General features: G+C 48.0%; 1 pseudogene; it reads right to left on the bottom strand.

Moving 5' to 3' along the window:
* Positions 1 to 985: 985 nt before the first annotated feature.
* Positions 986 to 2,015, bottom strand: LOC121018913 (glyceraldehyde-3-phosphate dehydrogenase-like; annotated as a pseudogene).
* Positions 2,016 to 12,787: the final 10,772 nt, after the last annotated feature.

The following is a 12,787-nucleotide window of genomic DNA, read 5'->3' as shown; positions in this document are numbered from 1 at the left end:
CACGGACCATGAGATCATGACCTGAGCTGAAGTCGATTATCAACGAACTGAGCCACGCAGGTGCCCCTGTTTTTTTTTTTTTTTTTTTTTAAGAAAGGGGGCACCTGCCTGGCTCAGTGGGAACAGCATGCAGCTCTTGATCTCGGGGTCATCAGTTTAAGTCCCAAGTTGGGTGTAGAAATTACTTAAAAAAATGTTTAAAAAAAAAAAAAAAGGAAAGATAATCTTTATATTCCAAATCTTTATTGAGGTAGCTCATACCTTTTTAGAGGTTTCACTACACTTTATGTTTTCTTTATTTTACTTCATATTTTAAATTTTTATTTCATTTTATATTTTATTTTGTTTTTATTTTAAATTTAATTTTATATTTTATATACTCATATATATATATGTATATATTTTAAGTTTACTTATTTTGAGAGACACACAGAGTATGAGGGAGGGGCAGAGAGAGGGGGGAGAGAGCGAGAATCCCAATCAGGCTCAGCACTGTCAGCACGGAGCCCGATGTGGGGCTCGAACTCACGAACTGTGAGATCACGACCTGAGCTGAAATCAAGAGTCGGACGCTTAGCTGACTGAACCACCCAGGCGACCCTTGTCTTTTATATTTTTTATTTATTTTTTTAGAGAGACAGAGCACAAGAGGGGGAGGGGCAGAGAGAGAGGGAGACACAGAATCTGAAGCAGGCTCCAGGCTCTGAGCTGTCAGCACAGAGCCTGATGCAGGGCTTGAACCCATAAGCTGTGAGACCATGACCCAAGCCTAAGTGAGGTGCTTAACCAACTGAGCCACCCAGGTGCCCCTACAATTTTTTTTGTTTTACTTTTATACTTTATTCATTTAATTTTGTATCTTATTGTATATTGTATATTTTATTTATTTACTTCGGCTGGGTACAGTGTACTGTATTAACAGCACACGACCGGGTAGCTCCCCCTACGACTCTCCTCTGCTCCGGGGCGTCTGGGACGGACAATATCAAGGATGGGAGATTCTCTGTGTCGGGTGACTGAATTGGGGCAGCTGAGGGCCTCTCTCGTCCTTTTGAGCTCTTGCTGGGGCTGGAGGTCCAGGGCTTTTGTGCCTTGGAGGCCACACTGCAGTCAGATTTACTATCGTCCCAGGCAATGAGCCTAATGTGGTGCCAGAACTGGCAACAGAGGTGGAAGACCAGGTGTCCCTACTGAAGACGCAGGCGACACCCTGCTCTGTGCTGCCCAGGATGCCCCTTAGGGGGCCCTCTGATGCTGACTTCACCACCCTGTTGATGTCACCATACTGAACAGCTTCAGAAGGACCCACGCTGGCTGTGGGGACACAGAAGGTCATGAGCGAGCTTCCCATTCAGCCCAGGGATGAGTCTGCCAACAGCCTTGACAGTCCCTGCAGAAGCAGGGATGTTATTCTGGGCAGCCCCTCCCTCATTATGCCCCAGCTTCCCAGAGGGGCTGTCCATGGTCTTCTGGCTGGCTGTGATGGCAGGGACTGTGGTCGTGAGTCCTTCCATGATGCCACAGTTGTCATGGATGACCTTGGCCTGGAGGGGCCACGTAGTTGGTGGTAAGGGAGGCCTTGCTGACGACCTTCAGGGAGCTGTCCTCATTCTCATGGTTCACACCCATTACAAAGCTTGAGGCGTGTCAGCAAATGGGGCAGAGATAATGACCCTCTTAGTTCCACTCTTCAAGTGAGCCCCAGCCTTCTCCAGGGCAGTGAGGACGCTGGCTGACTCCACAACTTATTCAGCACAGGGTTCACCCCACGTGATACTCTTGATCCTGGAAGATGGACATGGGCTTTCCGTTGATGACAAGGCTTAACTGTGCCACTGAGCTTGCCTTGGGTGGGGTCATTGCAACACGTGGACCATGCAGTTGAGGTCAGTGAAGGGGTCATTGATGGTGACAATATCCACCTTACCAGAGTTAAAAGCAGACCTGGTGACCAGACGCCCAATACACTCAAATCCATTTACTCTGACCTTCACCGTTGTGTGAAAGTCACACATCTCAGAGACGCCACTGGCACCACACAAGATTTGGCTGCCTGTCACCTGGGAGGAGCAGAGGGTCTAAACTTTTAAAATTAAATGGTTTCAGAAATTCCACCTGAGTCTGAAAAAGCATACCTCAGGGATAAGCCTGCAGCTTCAGGGAGAGACAGGAAGACATTAATGAATTTGAGTTAGTAGTGTTTTTCAACCACGGCTGCTGTATATTGTCATCCTAGGCTAGAGTTTTTAAAAATGCCCGGGGCTCCACCCCAGGGTCAGGTCAATCAACTCAAATCTCTGCAGGTGGGGCCTCAGCATAATGATTTGCATGCAATCCTCAAGTGGTTCCTGAGCACTGGTAGGGTTGGAAATTGTTTAGCTCAGTCTCCACCTGGGAGAGGAGGATTCTACTGCCATCTAGTGGGTTAGAGGCTAAGGATTGATGCTAAACATCTCACATTGCACACACAACAAAGCCCCCACAACAAAGAATCACCAGTCTCCAAAGGTAAAGGTCAGTAGCAACAAGGTTGAGAAACTCTGCCTTAGACTGTATCAACCACCGTACTTCTTGGTGAGGCTCTCTACCCCCATCTTATTACTTCTTTCTATAGACTGAACCCTGTAATTTTCGTCCATCGCATAGTCACATGGCTTCTCTCACTTCATCCAAATCTCTGCTAAGATATCACCTCCTCGAAATAAAAATAAGCGGGGCCCCTGGGTGGCTCAGTCGGTTGAGCGTCTTGACTTCAGCTCAGGTCATGATCTCGCAGTTCGTGAGTTAGAGCCCTGCATCGGTCTCTGTGCTGACAGCTCGGAGCCTGGAGCCTGCTTTGGATTCCGTGTCTCCCTCTCTCTCTGCCCCTCCCCCGTTCATGCTCTGTCTCTCTCTGTCTCAAAAATAAACATTTAAAAAAAAGAAAAAAGAAAGAAAAATAAGCACAACACCCCCTCCCTCCCCAAATCAAAACAAGTAAATGCTCTCCCTAAGCATCCTATCTTAAAAAGCACCCATCAGTCTTCATTCCTTTGTACTGTCTTATTTTTCTTTAGCATATTTATTATTTCTTGACGCTAAATTTTTAAGTTTTTAAAATGTTTATCTATTTTTGAAAGAGGGAGACAGAGCATGAGCGGGGGAGGGGCAGAGAGAGAGGGAGACACAGAATCCAAAGCAGGCTCCAGGCTCTGAGCTGTCAGCACAGAGCCCTACGCGGGGCTCGAACTCACAGACCATGAGATCATGCCCTGAGCCGAGGTCAATGCTTAAGGGACTGAGCCACTCAGGTGCCCCTTGACGTTAAATTTTATATCTCTTCATTGCCTGGCTCATTTACTGGACTGTAGTATCTTTGAAACCAGGGTCTTTTTTGTTCCTCATTGAATTCACCCATTTATTCAATGTATATTAATTGGCTGACTCTACGAGTTACTGCTGTAGACACCAGAGACACAGAACACACAGACAAACCCACATGAGTTTATAGTTTAAGGAGATTGCATCACATTTTATGGGGGAATGCATCTAAAGTACTGGAATGTTTTAAGCTAATTCAAGTAGTCAATTAACTCATCCATGCACTTTTGAGTAATTGATTCATCTCCTTAGGTCAAGTGTCTCGAAGAGCCATCATCCTCATGGAGGCTCCCCTGCCCCGGAGGGGCACTCTACTGGTAAGTTAATAAACATGCAGAAATTTGGAGCACCTGGGTGGCTCAGTTGGTTCAGCATCTGACTCTTGATCTCAGCTCAGGTCTTGATTTCAGGGCCTTGAGTTCAAGGCCCATGTTGGGCTCCATGGGAGCCTACTAAAAACAAACATACAGAAATTCATATTTTTAATGTTTATTTTATTTTTGAGAGAGAGAGTGCGAGGGGTGGGGGGGCGGGCAGAGAGAGAGAAAGGGAGACACAGAATCCGAAGCAGGCTCCAGGCTCTGAGCTGTCAGCACAGAGCCTGGCGTGGGGCTCAAACTCACGAACCATGGGATCATGATCTGAGCCGAAATCGGGAGTCAGATGCTCAACCAACTGAGCCTCCCAGGCACCCTAAGAGAAGGATATATGCTGATGCATGTTCTAGGTTCTAATCTTCCCCAAATAATTGTACCCAAAAGACCACTTAAGATGACTCTGCTGGGAAAGTCTCGCCCAACTCATTTCTAGGGTGACGTAAAGGCTGCTGGTTTTGGGTGGACCCAGAGTAAGACTAGGTCCTGCAGTCTGTCCAGGCTGGTGGTACAGGGTCCTTGCTTCTGTTCCAGCAGGTCCAGCCACGTGTAGTGGTATCTGTGGTAGTGACGACACTCCAAGGAATGTTTGGCAAGCATCGGTTACAGAATGTTCACAGAGGGATTCTAGGGTTCTGGAGCGCGGCCATCCCTTCTGCGGCAGAATCCCTCACTCCTGGGATGAATCGCGGCTGAACCCTAGTCAATCCTGAATGCCTCTGAATGTGAGACATCAAGGGGCCACACAGCCAGAAATGCCCATCATGCTCTGGGTGCGGTTAGACCCTCGGGGGATCGGGTCCCGTATTGGATGGGTGTGGCAGCCATTACTTGTACCTTGGAAGAGGCACGTTGAGGAATCGAGCTGAGAAGGTCCAGAACACCCAGGTAAGTTACACAAGAAGAATTGGCATCAGGTCCCGGTGTTTCAAACCCAGTTACATTGGTGCCTCTTCTTGACCTCACACTATGGTCTCACCGGGTTTCCTATGAGCAGCTGAGAGAGGACGAAACTCCAGCCTGGCTCACAGGTGGGTCACGTGCCCCCATGGATGTCCACTGACACCTCAGCGCTTCTCAGAGGTGGCCCTGTGGTCGTGGTGATAGGGAATTAGCCTAGCGGCCAGAGCTGTGAGAGGTGCCCACGGCTTCCCACTTTGTACGGACAGAGACGTGGCCTGAGATCGGGTTAGATATGCACTTGTGGGAAGTGGAACATGGACCAGCTTATTGGTCAGGGAAGGGAAGAAGGCTGAAAGATGGAAGTCTAAGTGGTCTGTGGACAAGGTAGGTCAATGACCTATGAAGAGACACACAACACATGTAGAACGTTGTGTCTCGTGTTAATGACCTCCAGGGAGCACTCATCAGTGAGAAGTCCCTCAACAACCAGGTAGAGAGGATGCTCTACCTAGTGGGTATGTTGGAGTCTCCTTCCTCAGACCTGTGTTTGATAATGAGCCCTGATAACGGGATCTTACAAAACACCACCTCAGACTGGGGGATTCATTTTGTGCTGAAATGGCTCATCAGTATGTGTATGACTATGGAAACCACTGTTGATGTCATATGTTGCATTATATACAGAGCGAGCTGCCACAATGGGATGATGGAATGGCCTGGAAACAGCTCTGCTCAGGTGCCAGCTGAGGGATAACAGCCTGTGGGGGTGGGGTGCTGTCCTGCAACATGCAGTATATGCATTAAACTACCAACAGTCAGTATAAGGTGCCGTGTCCCTATCAGAATGCACAAGTCTAGCCATCAAGGGGTGAAAAGAAGAGTCGGCTTTTGTCACTCCCATTTCTCGGGACTCACTTGAAGAATTTGTGCTTCCTGACCCCCCAACCTTAGGACCTGTTGGATGAGGTGTCTTCATTTTCAGAAGGGCAACACTTTCATCAGGAATCAGAAACCAGTCCCTGCCTGGTTACTTTGGGCTTTCTGTGCTGATTAACCAGTGGGCAGAGAAATGAGTTCGTTCACAGGCATGGATAGCCCACCATGATGACTACCAGACCAGGGACTAGGGTCACTGCTACATAATGAGGTCACGAACACATGTGTCTGGGACCCAGAGGTCTGCCCTACAGTCATGGGTGAAAGGAACTTGCAACCCAATAAAAGCAAAGTCACTGAGATAACCTTCAGGGACGGTGAAAGACTCATGTGATCAGAGATTTTCAATACCCACATCAAACTTCATCAATAATTCCGAGGATACAGATAATTGCAAGACACAGGCAAACACGGGGGAAGTCTGAGGCAGCCAACACAGCCGATCAGGCCCTTCCTTGTCATATCAGAATGACACTTGGCCCTGAATTAAGATTCGAAGTCCTTATTTAAATGATGTATATTGGGGCCACAAGGTGTTTGTTCCTTTGATCAATGAGTTTCTCTCCCCCCACACACACTCTGAGTAAATAGCAGATATGTTTTCCAATGGCCCCCGCCCTGTAAACCCATAAATCCCAGGTTTGTTTACTATAAGCCAGCTAGAAAGACCAGGTATATCCTATTAAAAGTATTTCATAGATAAGGAGTCTAGTTTGGTTTCCTCTAGTACCTCGGGGAGGAGGTCTGATTAGCATGTTCATAAATCAGGATAGGAAGAGTGGATTATAGACCAGCTGCTAATGCCTTCCTAGCAGCCCACGATTCAGACCTCTTAGAAACGAAGTCCCCAGTTGCCCTACTGGACAAATGACTTAGACAAGATATGGTGCTGACCCACTACAGGAATCCAGAAGGTGTCGGGCAGAAGGAGAGATGAGTAATAGAAGTGGTCTTGGGTCTGAGGTACAGTGGGGACTATGGCTGGTTCCACTGTCATACTGAAGTCAGAATTTTGTAGATGGTGGTAGGATCCTTGAAGACTCAACCACTGGGTGGACTCCATGTGGAAGTGAGTATATCTGAGAAGGTGCAAGGGTTGTGCCTTGGCAGAAGTCGACCTCCTATCTCTTTGGTGCACCTCTAAAGTCAGTTTGGGCTTCAATGGTCTCGTACAAACACAGACTTCCCTTATTCTGCCATAGTCTTATCTCAGCCATGGGCCACTCATCCTTCTGTATTTGTCCCTAAAGCCTTTTCTGACGCTGTTCACCCCATAGAAAATAATGGCCCATGAAGCTTCTGGCTTCATCAGTTAAACATCTGTCTTTTGATTTCAGCTCAGGTCATGATCTCACAGTTCGTGAATTTGAGCCCTGCACTGGGCTCTGGGCTGACAGTGCTGAGCCTGCTTGGGATTGTCCTTTCCCTGCCCCTCCCCTGCTCATGCTCTCTCTCAACATAAACTTAAAAAAAGAAAAAAGAAGAAAGAACATAATGGCTCAGAATTGCAGAAAGTCAATTCCTCTGAGGAAAACCCCCAAGTCCGTGAGGGAGAGGGGTTAAATTTGGTACATAAATGCCCCAACCTCCCGTCTTTCTGACAGGGTATTATATGAGGCATCATATATGCTCTTCAGAAGGGATGAAGGCCCCCTTCATTGCTCACACCATGGATTTCAATAACTTACCCTTATGTTGGGTCCCCTGCCTTCCCCTATCTTACTCTCCCTACTACGTCCCTCTTGTTTTGGGGGATCGTTTTCCAAATAAATATCTTGAACTCACGTCCTTGTACCAGGCTCTGATTTGGGGAATCCAGATGAAGGCAGTATCGTTCTGAAACACAGGATGAGGAAGAGACGCAAGAAACAGGCAGAAGTGGGAGATCTTCCCCCTAAAAATAAACAAACATTAAAAAAAAAAAACAAAAACCCAGATCAACAGAACAAATAAAATCACCCGTTGCCACACTTTATTGCATAACAAATGGATCTTGACTCTCTCTTTCCTCATACACAAAAAGCAAATACAAATGATTTACAGACCTAAAATCAAAAGGCACAACAGTAGGGTTTTAGAAGACAACATACAAGGACATATTTTTTGTGATCTAGGAGTAAGCTAAGATTTATTAAAAAGGCCAAAAAATTCTTAATGGGGAAGATACACAAATTAAATTATATTAATATTAAGGACCACTGTTCTTTAAAAAAGCGAGACACCATTGACGAAGGGGAAAGGCAGTCCACAGCGTGGGGAAAGATACAGGCAACGGCATATGAAGAGTTCTTGGAAATCACTACGAAAAGAGAGAAATCGGTACAAAAATGAGCAAAAGACGGAGACAGAAGAGGGAGTGACCTCGGCATCACGGCAGCGAAGGAAAAGCCTCCTTTTTACCCCCCTTAACAACGGGTTAGACACCCGTCCAGGAACGGAGGCGCCCCCGTGGGTGCTGCGCGATCCGGAAGGGGGCCTGCGCACCAGCGCACGAGGTGACGGGCACCTGCGGAGCCAGCAAGTGTCGGGGAAGCCAGGAGAGTGCAGACCAGGGCAGAGTCTCGCCAGCAGCGAGAGTCTGCCCGAGCGCAGGCTTCCGGGAGGGACTCGGCGGCAGCGCCCTCGCGCGCGGGGTAAGGAGAGCGGCACGGGAGGCGCCCGGCCATTCGGAGCGCAGGACGCCGCGGCGCACGGTGGGACCTCCTCTACCAGGGGAGGAGGGATCCCGGGAGAGATGGCAGATACAGATTTCTGGGGCCTTGGAAGGGAGAGACTTTGCGCCAATCCCAAACCTCTCCCAGCTCTGAGCGCCTACGAGCGCGCAGCAGCCGGTCCCGCGGACCCGGAGCGCGCTCGGAGATCCGACCGCGCGTCGGCCGGGAGAGACCGCGGCTGGAGCTACAGCGCCACCTTCCGGAACACGAGAGAACGCTTTCCAGGATACAGCCTGCTGAGTCCTTAAGACATCCCATTAAAGCGCTTGAATTGGGCCGCAGGGGAGAACAAGAGTGGGGCAGGTGCACCCATACAAAGTCAGAAGACCCCAGACGGTAAAAGTGCCATCGAATAGAATGCACCATCCGAAGGTCACTCGAGCATTTTTTTTTTTTTTTTAATTTTTGAGAGAGAGAGAGCATGAGCAGAGGAGCGGCAGAGAGAAAGAGAGGGAGACACGGAATCCGAAACAGGCTTCAGGCTCTGAGCTGTCAGCACAGAGCCCAATGAGAGTCTCGAACTCACTAATGGAACCGTGAGATCGTGACCTGAGCCAAAGTCAGAGGCTTAACCCACTGAGCCACCCAGACGCCCCGAGGTGAATAGGTTTTTAAGAGAACAAACAGGAGATAAGAAACTTTGTGATAGTGTTTGCCTGTGCAGGTGTGAGCGGTCTTTCCATCGTCAGGGAATTAGAATAGTAAGTTTACGTTCCTTCTGCTTGGGAACAGCTCTTCCCTGAAGAGGGAGTTTGTTGCATCCTTATACTGTAGAATATTCTGCATTGAGTCACATAAGGGAAGAGCCAAGAAGGCTCCTTTGTGCATCAGTTGGGTCTCAAAGGTCTTCCCTTTAAAATAATCTTCAGGGTGCCTGGGTGGCTCAGTCGGTTGAGCGTCCGACTTCAGCTCAGGTCACGATCTTGCAGTCTGTGAGTTCGAGCCCCATGTCGGACTCTGGGTTGATGGCTCAGAGCCTGGAGCCTGCTTCTGATTCTGTGTCTCCCTCTCTCTCTGCCCCTCCCCCGTTCATGCTCTGTCTCTCTCTGTCTCAAAGATAAATAAACGTTAAAAAAAATTAAAAAATAAAATAATCTTCATATTCAGGATACCTGGGTGGCTCCGTTGGTTAAGCGTTGGACTCTTGGTTTCGGCTCTGCCTCCTGAGTTTGAGCAGCGCGGAGACTGCTTGGGATTCTCTGTCTCCCTCTGTCTTTCCCTTTGCCCTGCTTGGGTTCTCACTCAAAAATACTTATATAAACCTTTAAGAAAAAAAAAAAAAGCTTTAAGATAATCTTAATGTCAACCCTGGGGGTCTGAGTTGGTTTCCACACAACAAACCACAAGTCTGCTCAAGACCTTAAGCCACTTCGCTCCATCTTGGGTGGATGGCTTTTTGAAAGTTAGTGAAAGAGTACTGCATTTCAGTCCCATTATTGGTGGATTGTACTGGCGTTTCAGCACATCGGGTGTTTGATGCCTGTCGTAACCTGTTCCATCAGTCCTGCACCAGGCCCCTTCCCTCGTCTGGGACTCTCCCCGTGAAGGAACGGTGCTTCTCCTGTCTTGCATCATGTTGCCTCGTGGCTGCTTGCTCTGCTGGCCCAGCCAGCTGAGCTTCTTGAAGAACAGGATGAATTCATAGTCATCTGTATCTTCTCCCATCCCCATGTGCTAGGCGGGGCGAGTGCATGATGCTTGCTTGTTAAATGCCATGCCTGTGTGGATTAACAGATATCAGAGCTCCCCTGCTTCTGGTTGGGCCCCAGCTCGGCTTGGGGGTCCCCCGCACCCGACTGTCCCAGGCGTGTGCAGACTGGCAAGTCAAGGGGCCTAAGAAGATGGGGGGAGGAAGGGCTGTGAGTGGGTCCCATGTTATACAGCTCCTACTTCTCTGGGTCCTTGGCGATCAAATGGATTCGAATATTTAAAAATCTTAGAAATAAAGGCACCTGGATGGCTCAGTTGGTTAAGTGTCCGACTATTGTTTTCAGCTCAGGTCATGGTCTCACGGTTTGTGGGATTGAGCCCTGTGCCCGGCTCTGTGCTGACAGTGTGGAGCCTGCTTGGGATTCTCTCTCTCCCTCTCTCTCTCTCTGCCCCTGCTCATGTTCTCTCTCCAAATAAATAACGTTAAAAAAAAATCTTAGAAAGATATTGAAGAGTTGAGGAAAGGTGCCCCCAGAATAGGCACTGTTGGCATGCAGGTTACTTTAAGTTGAAAGCAGTCAAGACCCTGAAGCCTCAAGAGGAACTTTCGCCCCTCCCTTAATTACATAGAAGAATCTAAATTGGAGAGTGTTTCCAGAGTAAAGATTATTAGCAGAGATAAATTTTATCTGAGTGACCCATCTGTATGATAAAAATTTTTTTTAATGTTTATTTATTTCTGAGACAGAGACAGAGCATGAGTGGGGGAGGGGCAGAGAGAGAGGGAGACACAGAACCTGAAACAGGCTCCAGGCTCTGAGCTGTCAACACAGAGCTCAACGTGGGCTCGAACCCACGAGCTGAGATCATGACGTGAGCTAAAGTTGGATGCTTAACCGATTGAGCCACCCAGGTGCCCAAACCATATTTTATTTGTACGTTGTGTAACTCTTCATCTTGCAATATGAAACTCTGCCCCCATTAAACACCTCCTCCTCCTCCTCCCTCTATCCCACGGCCAGCCCATTCTACTTTCTGTCTCCATGAATTTGAGGACTCCGGGTACTTCATAGAAGTGGAATCATACATCTGTCTTTGTGATCAGCATATCTCAGTTACCATAATGTCTTCCAGATTCATCTGTGTTGCAGCATGTACCAAAATTCAGTCTTTTAAAGGCTGAATAATATTTCTTTGGGGGGCCCCGGTTGGCTCAGTCGGTTGAGTGTCTGACTCTTGATTTAGGCTCAGGTCATGATCCAAGCAAGGGTCTTGGGATTGAGCCCCAAGTCAGGCTCCGTGCTGAGAGTGGAGCCTGCTTAAGATTCTCTTTCTCTCCCTCTCCCTCTGCCCCTCTCCCCTGTTCTCTCTCCCTAAACATTAAAAAAGAAAATGATTTTTTTAAAGTAATCTCCACCCAGTGTGAGGCTTCAACCTACAACCCTGTGATCAAGAGTGACAGGCTCTTAGGGGCACCTAGGTGGTTTAGTCGGTTAAGCGTCCGATTTTGGTTCAGGTCATGACCTCATGGTTCATGGGTTCGAGCCCCCCCTTTGTGCTCTGTGCTGACAGCTCAGAGCCTGGACCCTGCTTCAGACTCCGCGTCTCCCTCTCTCTCTGTCCCTCCCCTGCTCACCCTCTCTCTCTCAAAATAAAAATAAATAAATAAATAAATATTAGGGCACAGACTAGAAATAAAAGGAAGGGAAGAGGGGTGCCTGGGCGGCTCAGTTCGTTGAGCATCTGACTTTGGCTCAGCACATGATCTCACGGTTCATGGGTTTGAGCCCCATATCAGACTAGCTACTGTCAGCACAGAGCCCACTTCAGACCCTCTGTCCCTCTCTCTCTCTGCCCCTCCCCTGCTTGCGCTCTCTCTCCTTCTCAAAAATAAACATCAGGGTTGCCTGTGTGGTTCAGTCGGTTAAGTGACTTCGGCTCAGGTCATGATCTCACAGTTCGTGAGTTCGAGCCCCGCGTCGGGCTCTGTGCTGACAGCTCAGAGCCTGGAGCCTGCTTCAGATTCTGTGTCCCCCTCTCTCTGCCCCTCCCTTGTCTGCACTTTGTCTCTCTCTCTCTCTCAGAGTTAAATAAACATTAAGAAAAAATTTAATAAAAACATTAAAAAAAAAAGGAAGAGAATAGACACATTGTGCAAGTGGTAACAGGAAGCTGGCATAGCTGTTTTAACATCAGGCAATGGAGACTCTAAGAAAGAGAGTAGTATCAGGTGAGGTACATCATTTCATAATATCCAAGAGAACTGATCATTTTTATTTTCCCACCAGCTTTATTGAGGCATAGTTGACTTATCAGCTTGTGTAAGTGATCATTTTTCTTTACGTTTTCGGTCATACTCTTACGTGGTAGGGTTGGTGAGGAAAAGTTGTGAACTGAAGAGAATTGCATTGCCAGAGGCGGGGCGGCATGGGAAGTAATGGTGGATACGTGGGTACATTTGGGTGGAACTAAAAGTCAAGACCACTGTGCTGAAGGGATTACTTGAAATTGAGATTGTGGATGCTGAAGATGTTGGTAAGAGCCAAGTCAGGACTGTCTGTGGGGTAAGCAGTAGAGTGAAGAATATGACCGTTGTGAGGATGGAAGTCAAGAAAATGAACAGCAAAGTTAATGCGGTGAGGTTTTTTTAAATGTTTTAATGTGTTTTGTTTTTGTTTTTTTTTTGAGAGAGTGACAGAGTGTAAGTGGGGGAGGGGCAGAGAGAGAGGGAGACACAGAATCCAAAGCAGGCTCCAGGCTCTGAACTGTCAGCATAGAGTCCGACGTGGGGCTCCAACTCATGAGCCATGAGATCATGACCTGAGCCAAAGTCAAGAGTAGGACGCTAAA

Source organism: Herpailurus yagouaroundi, unplaced genomic scaffold (assembly GCF_014898765.1).
Source record: "Herpailurus yagouaroundi ecotype Mexico unplaced genomic scaffold, PumYag 220, whole genome shotgun sequence".
NCBI classification, from domain to species: Eukaryota; Metazoa; Chordata; class Mammalia; order Carnivora; family Felidae; genus Herpailurus; species Herpailurus yagouaroundi.
Note: the sequence above shows the minus strand (reverse complement) of the source record. Positions and strands in the feature narration are given on the sequence as shown.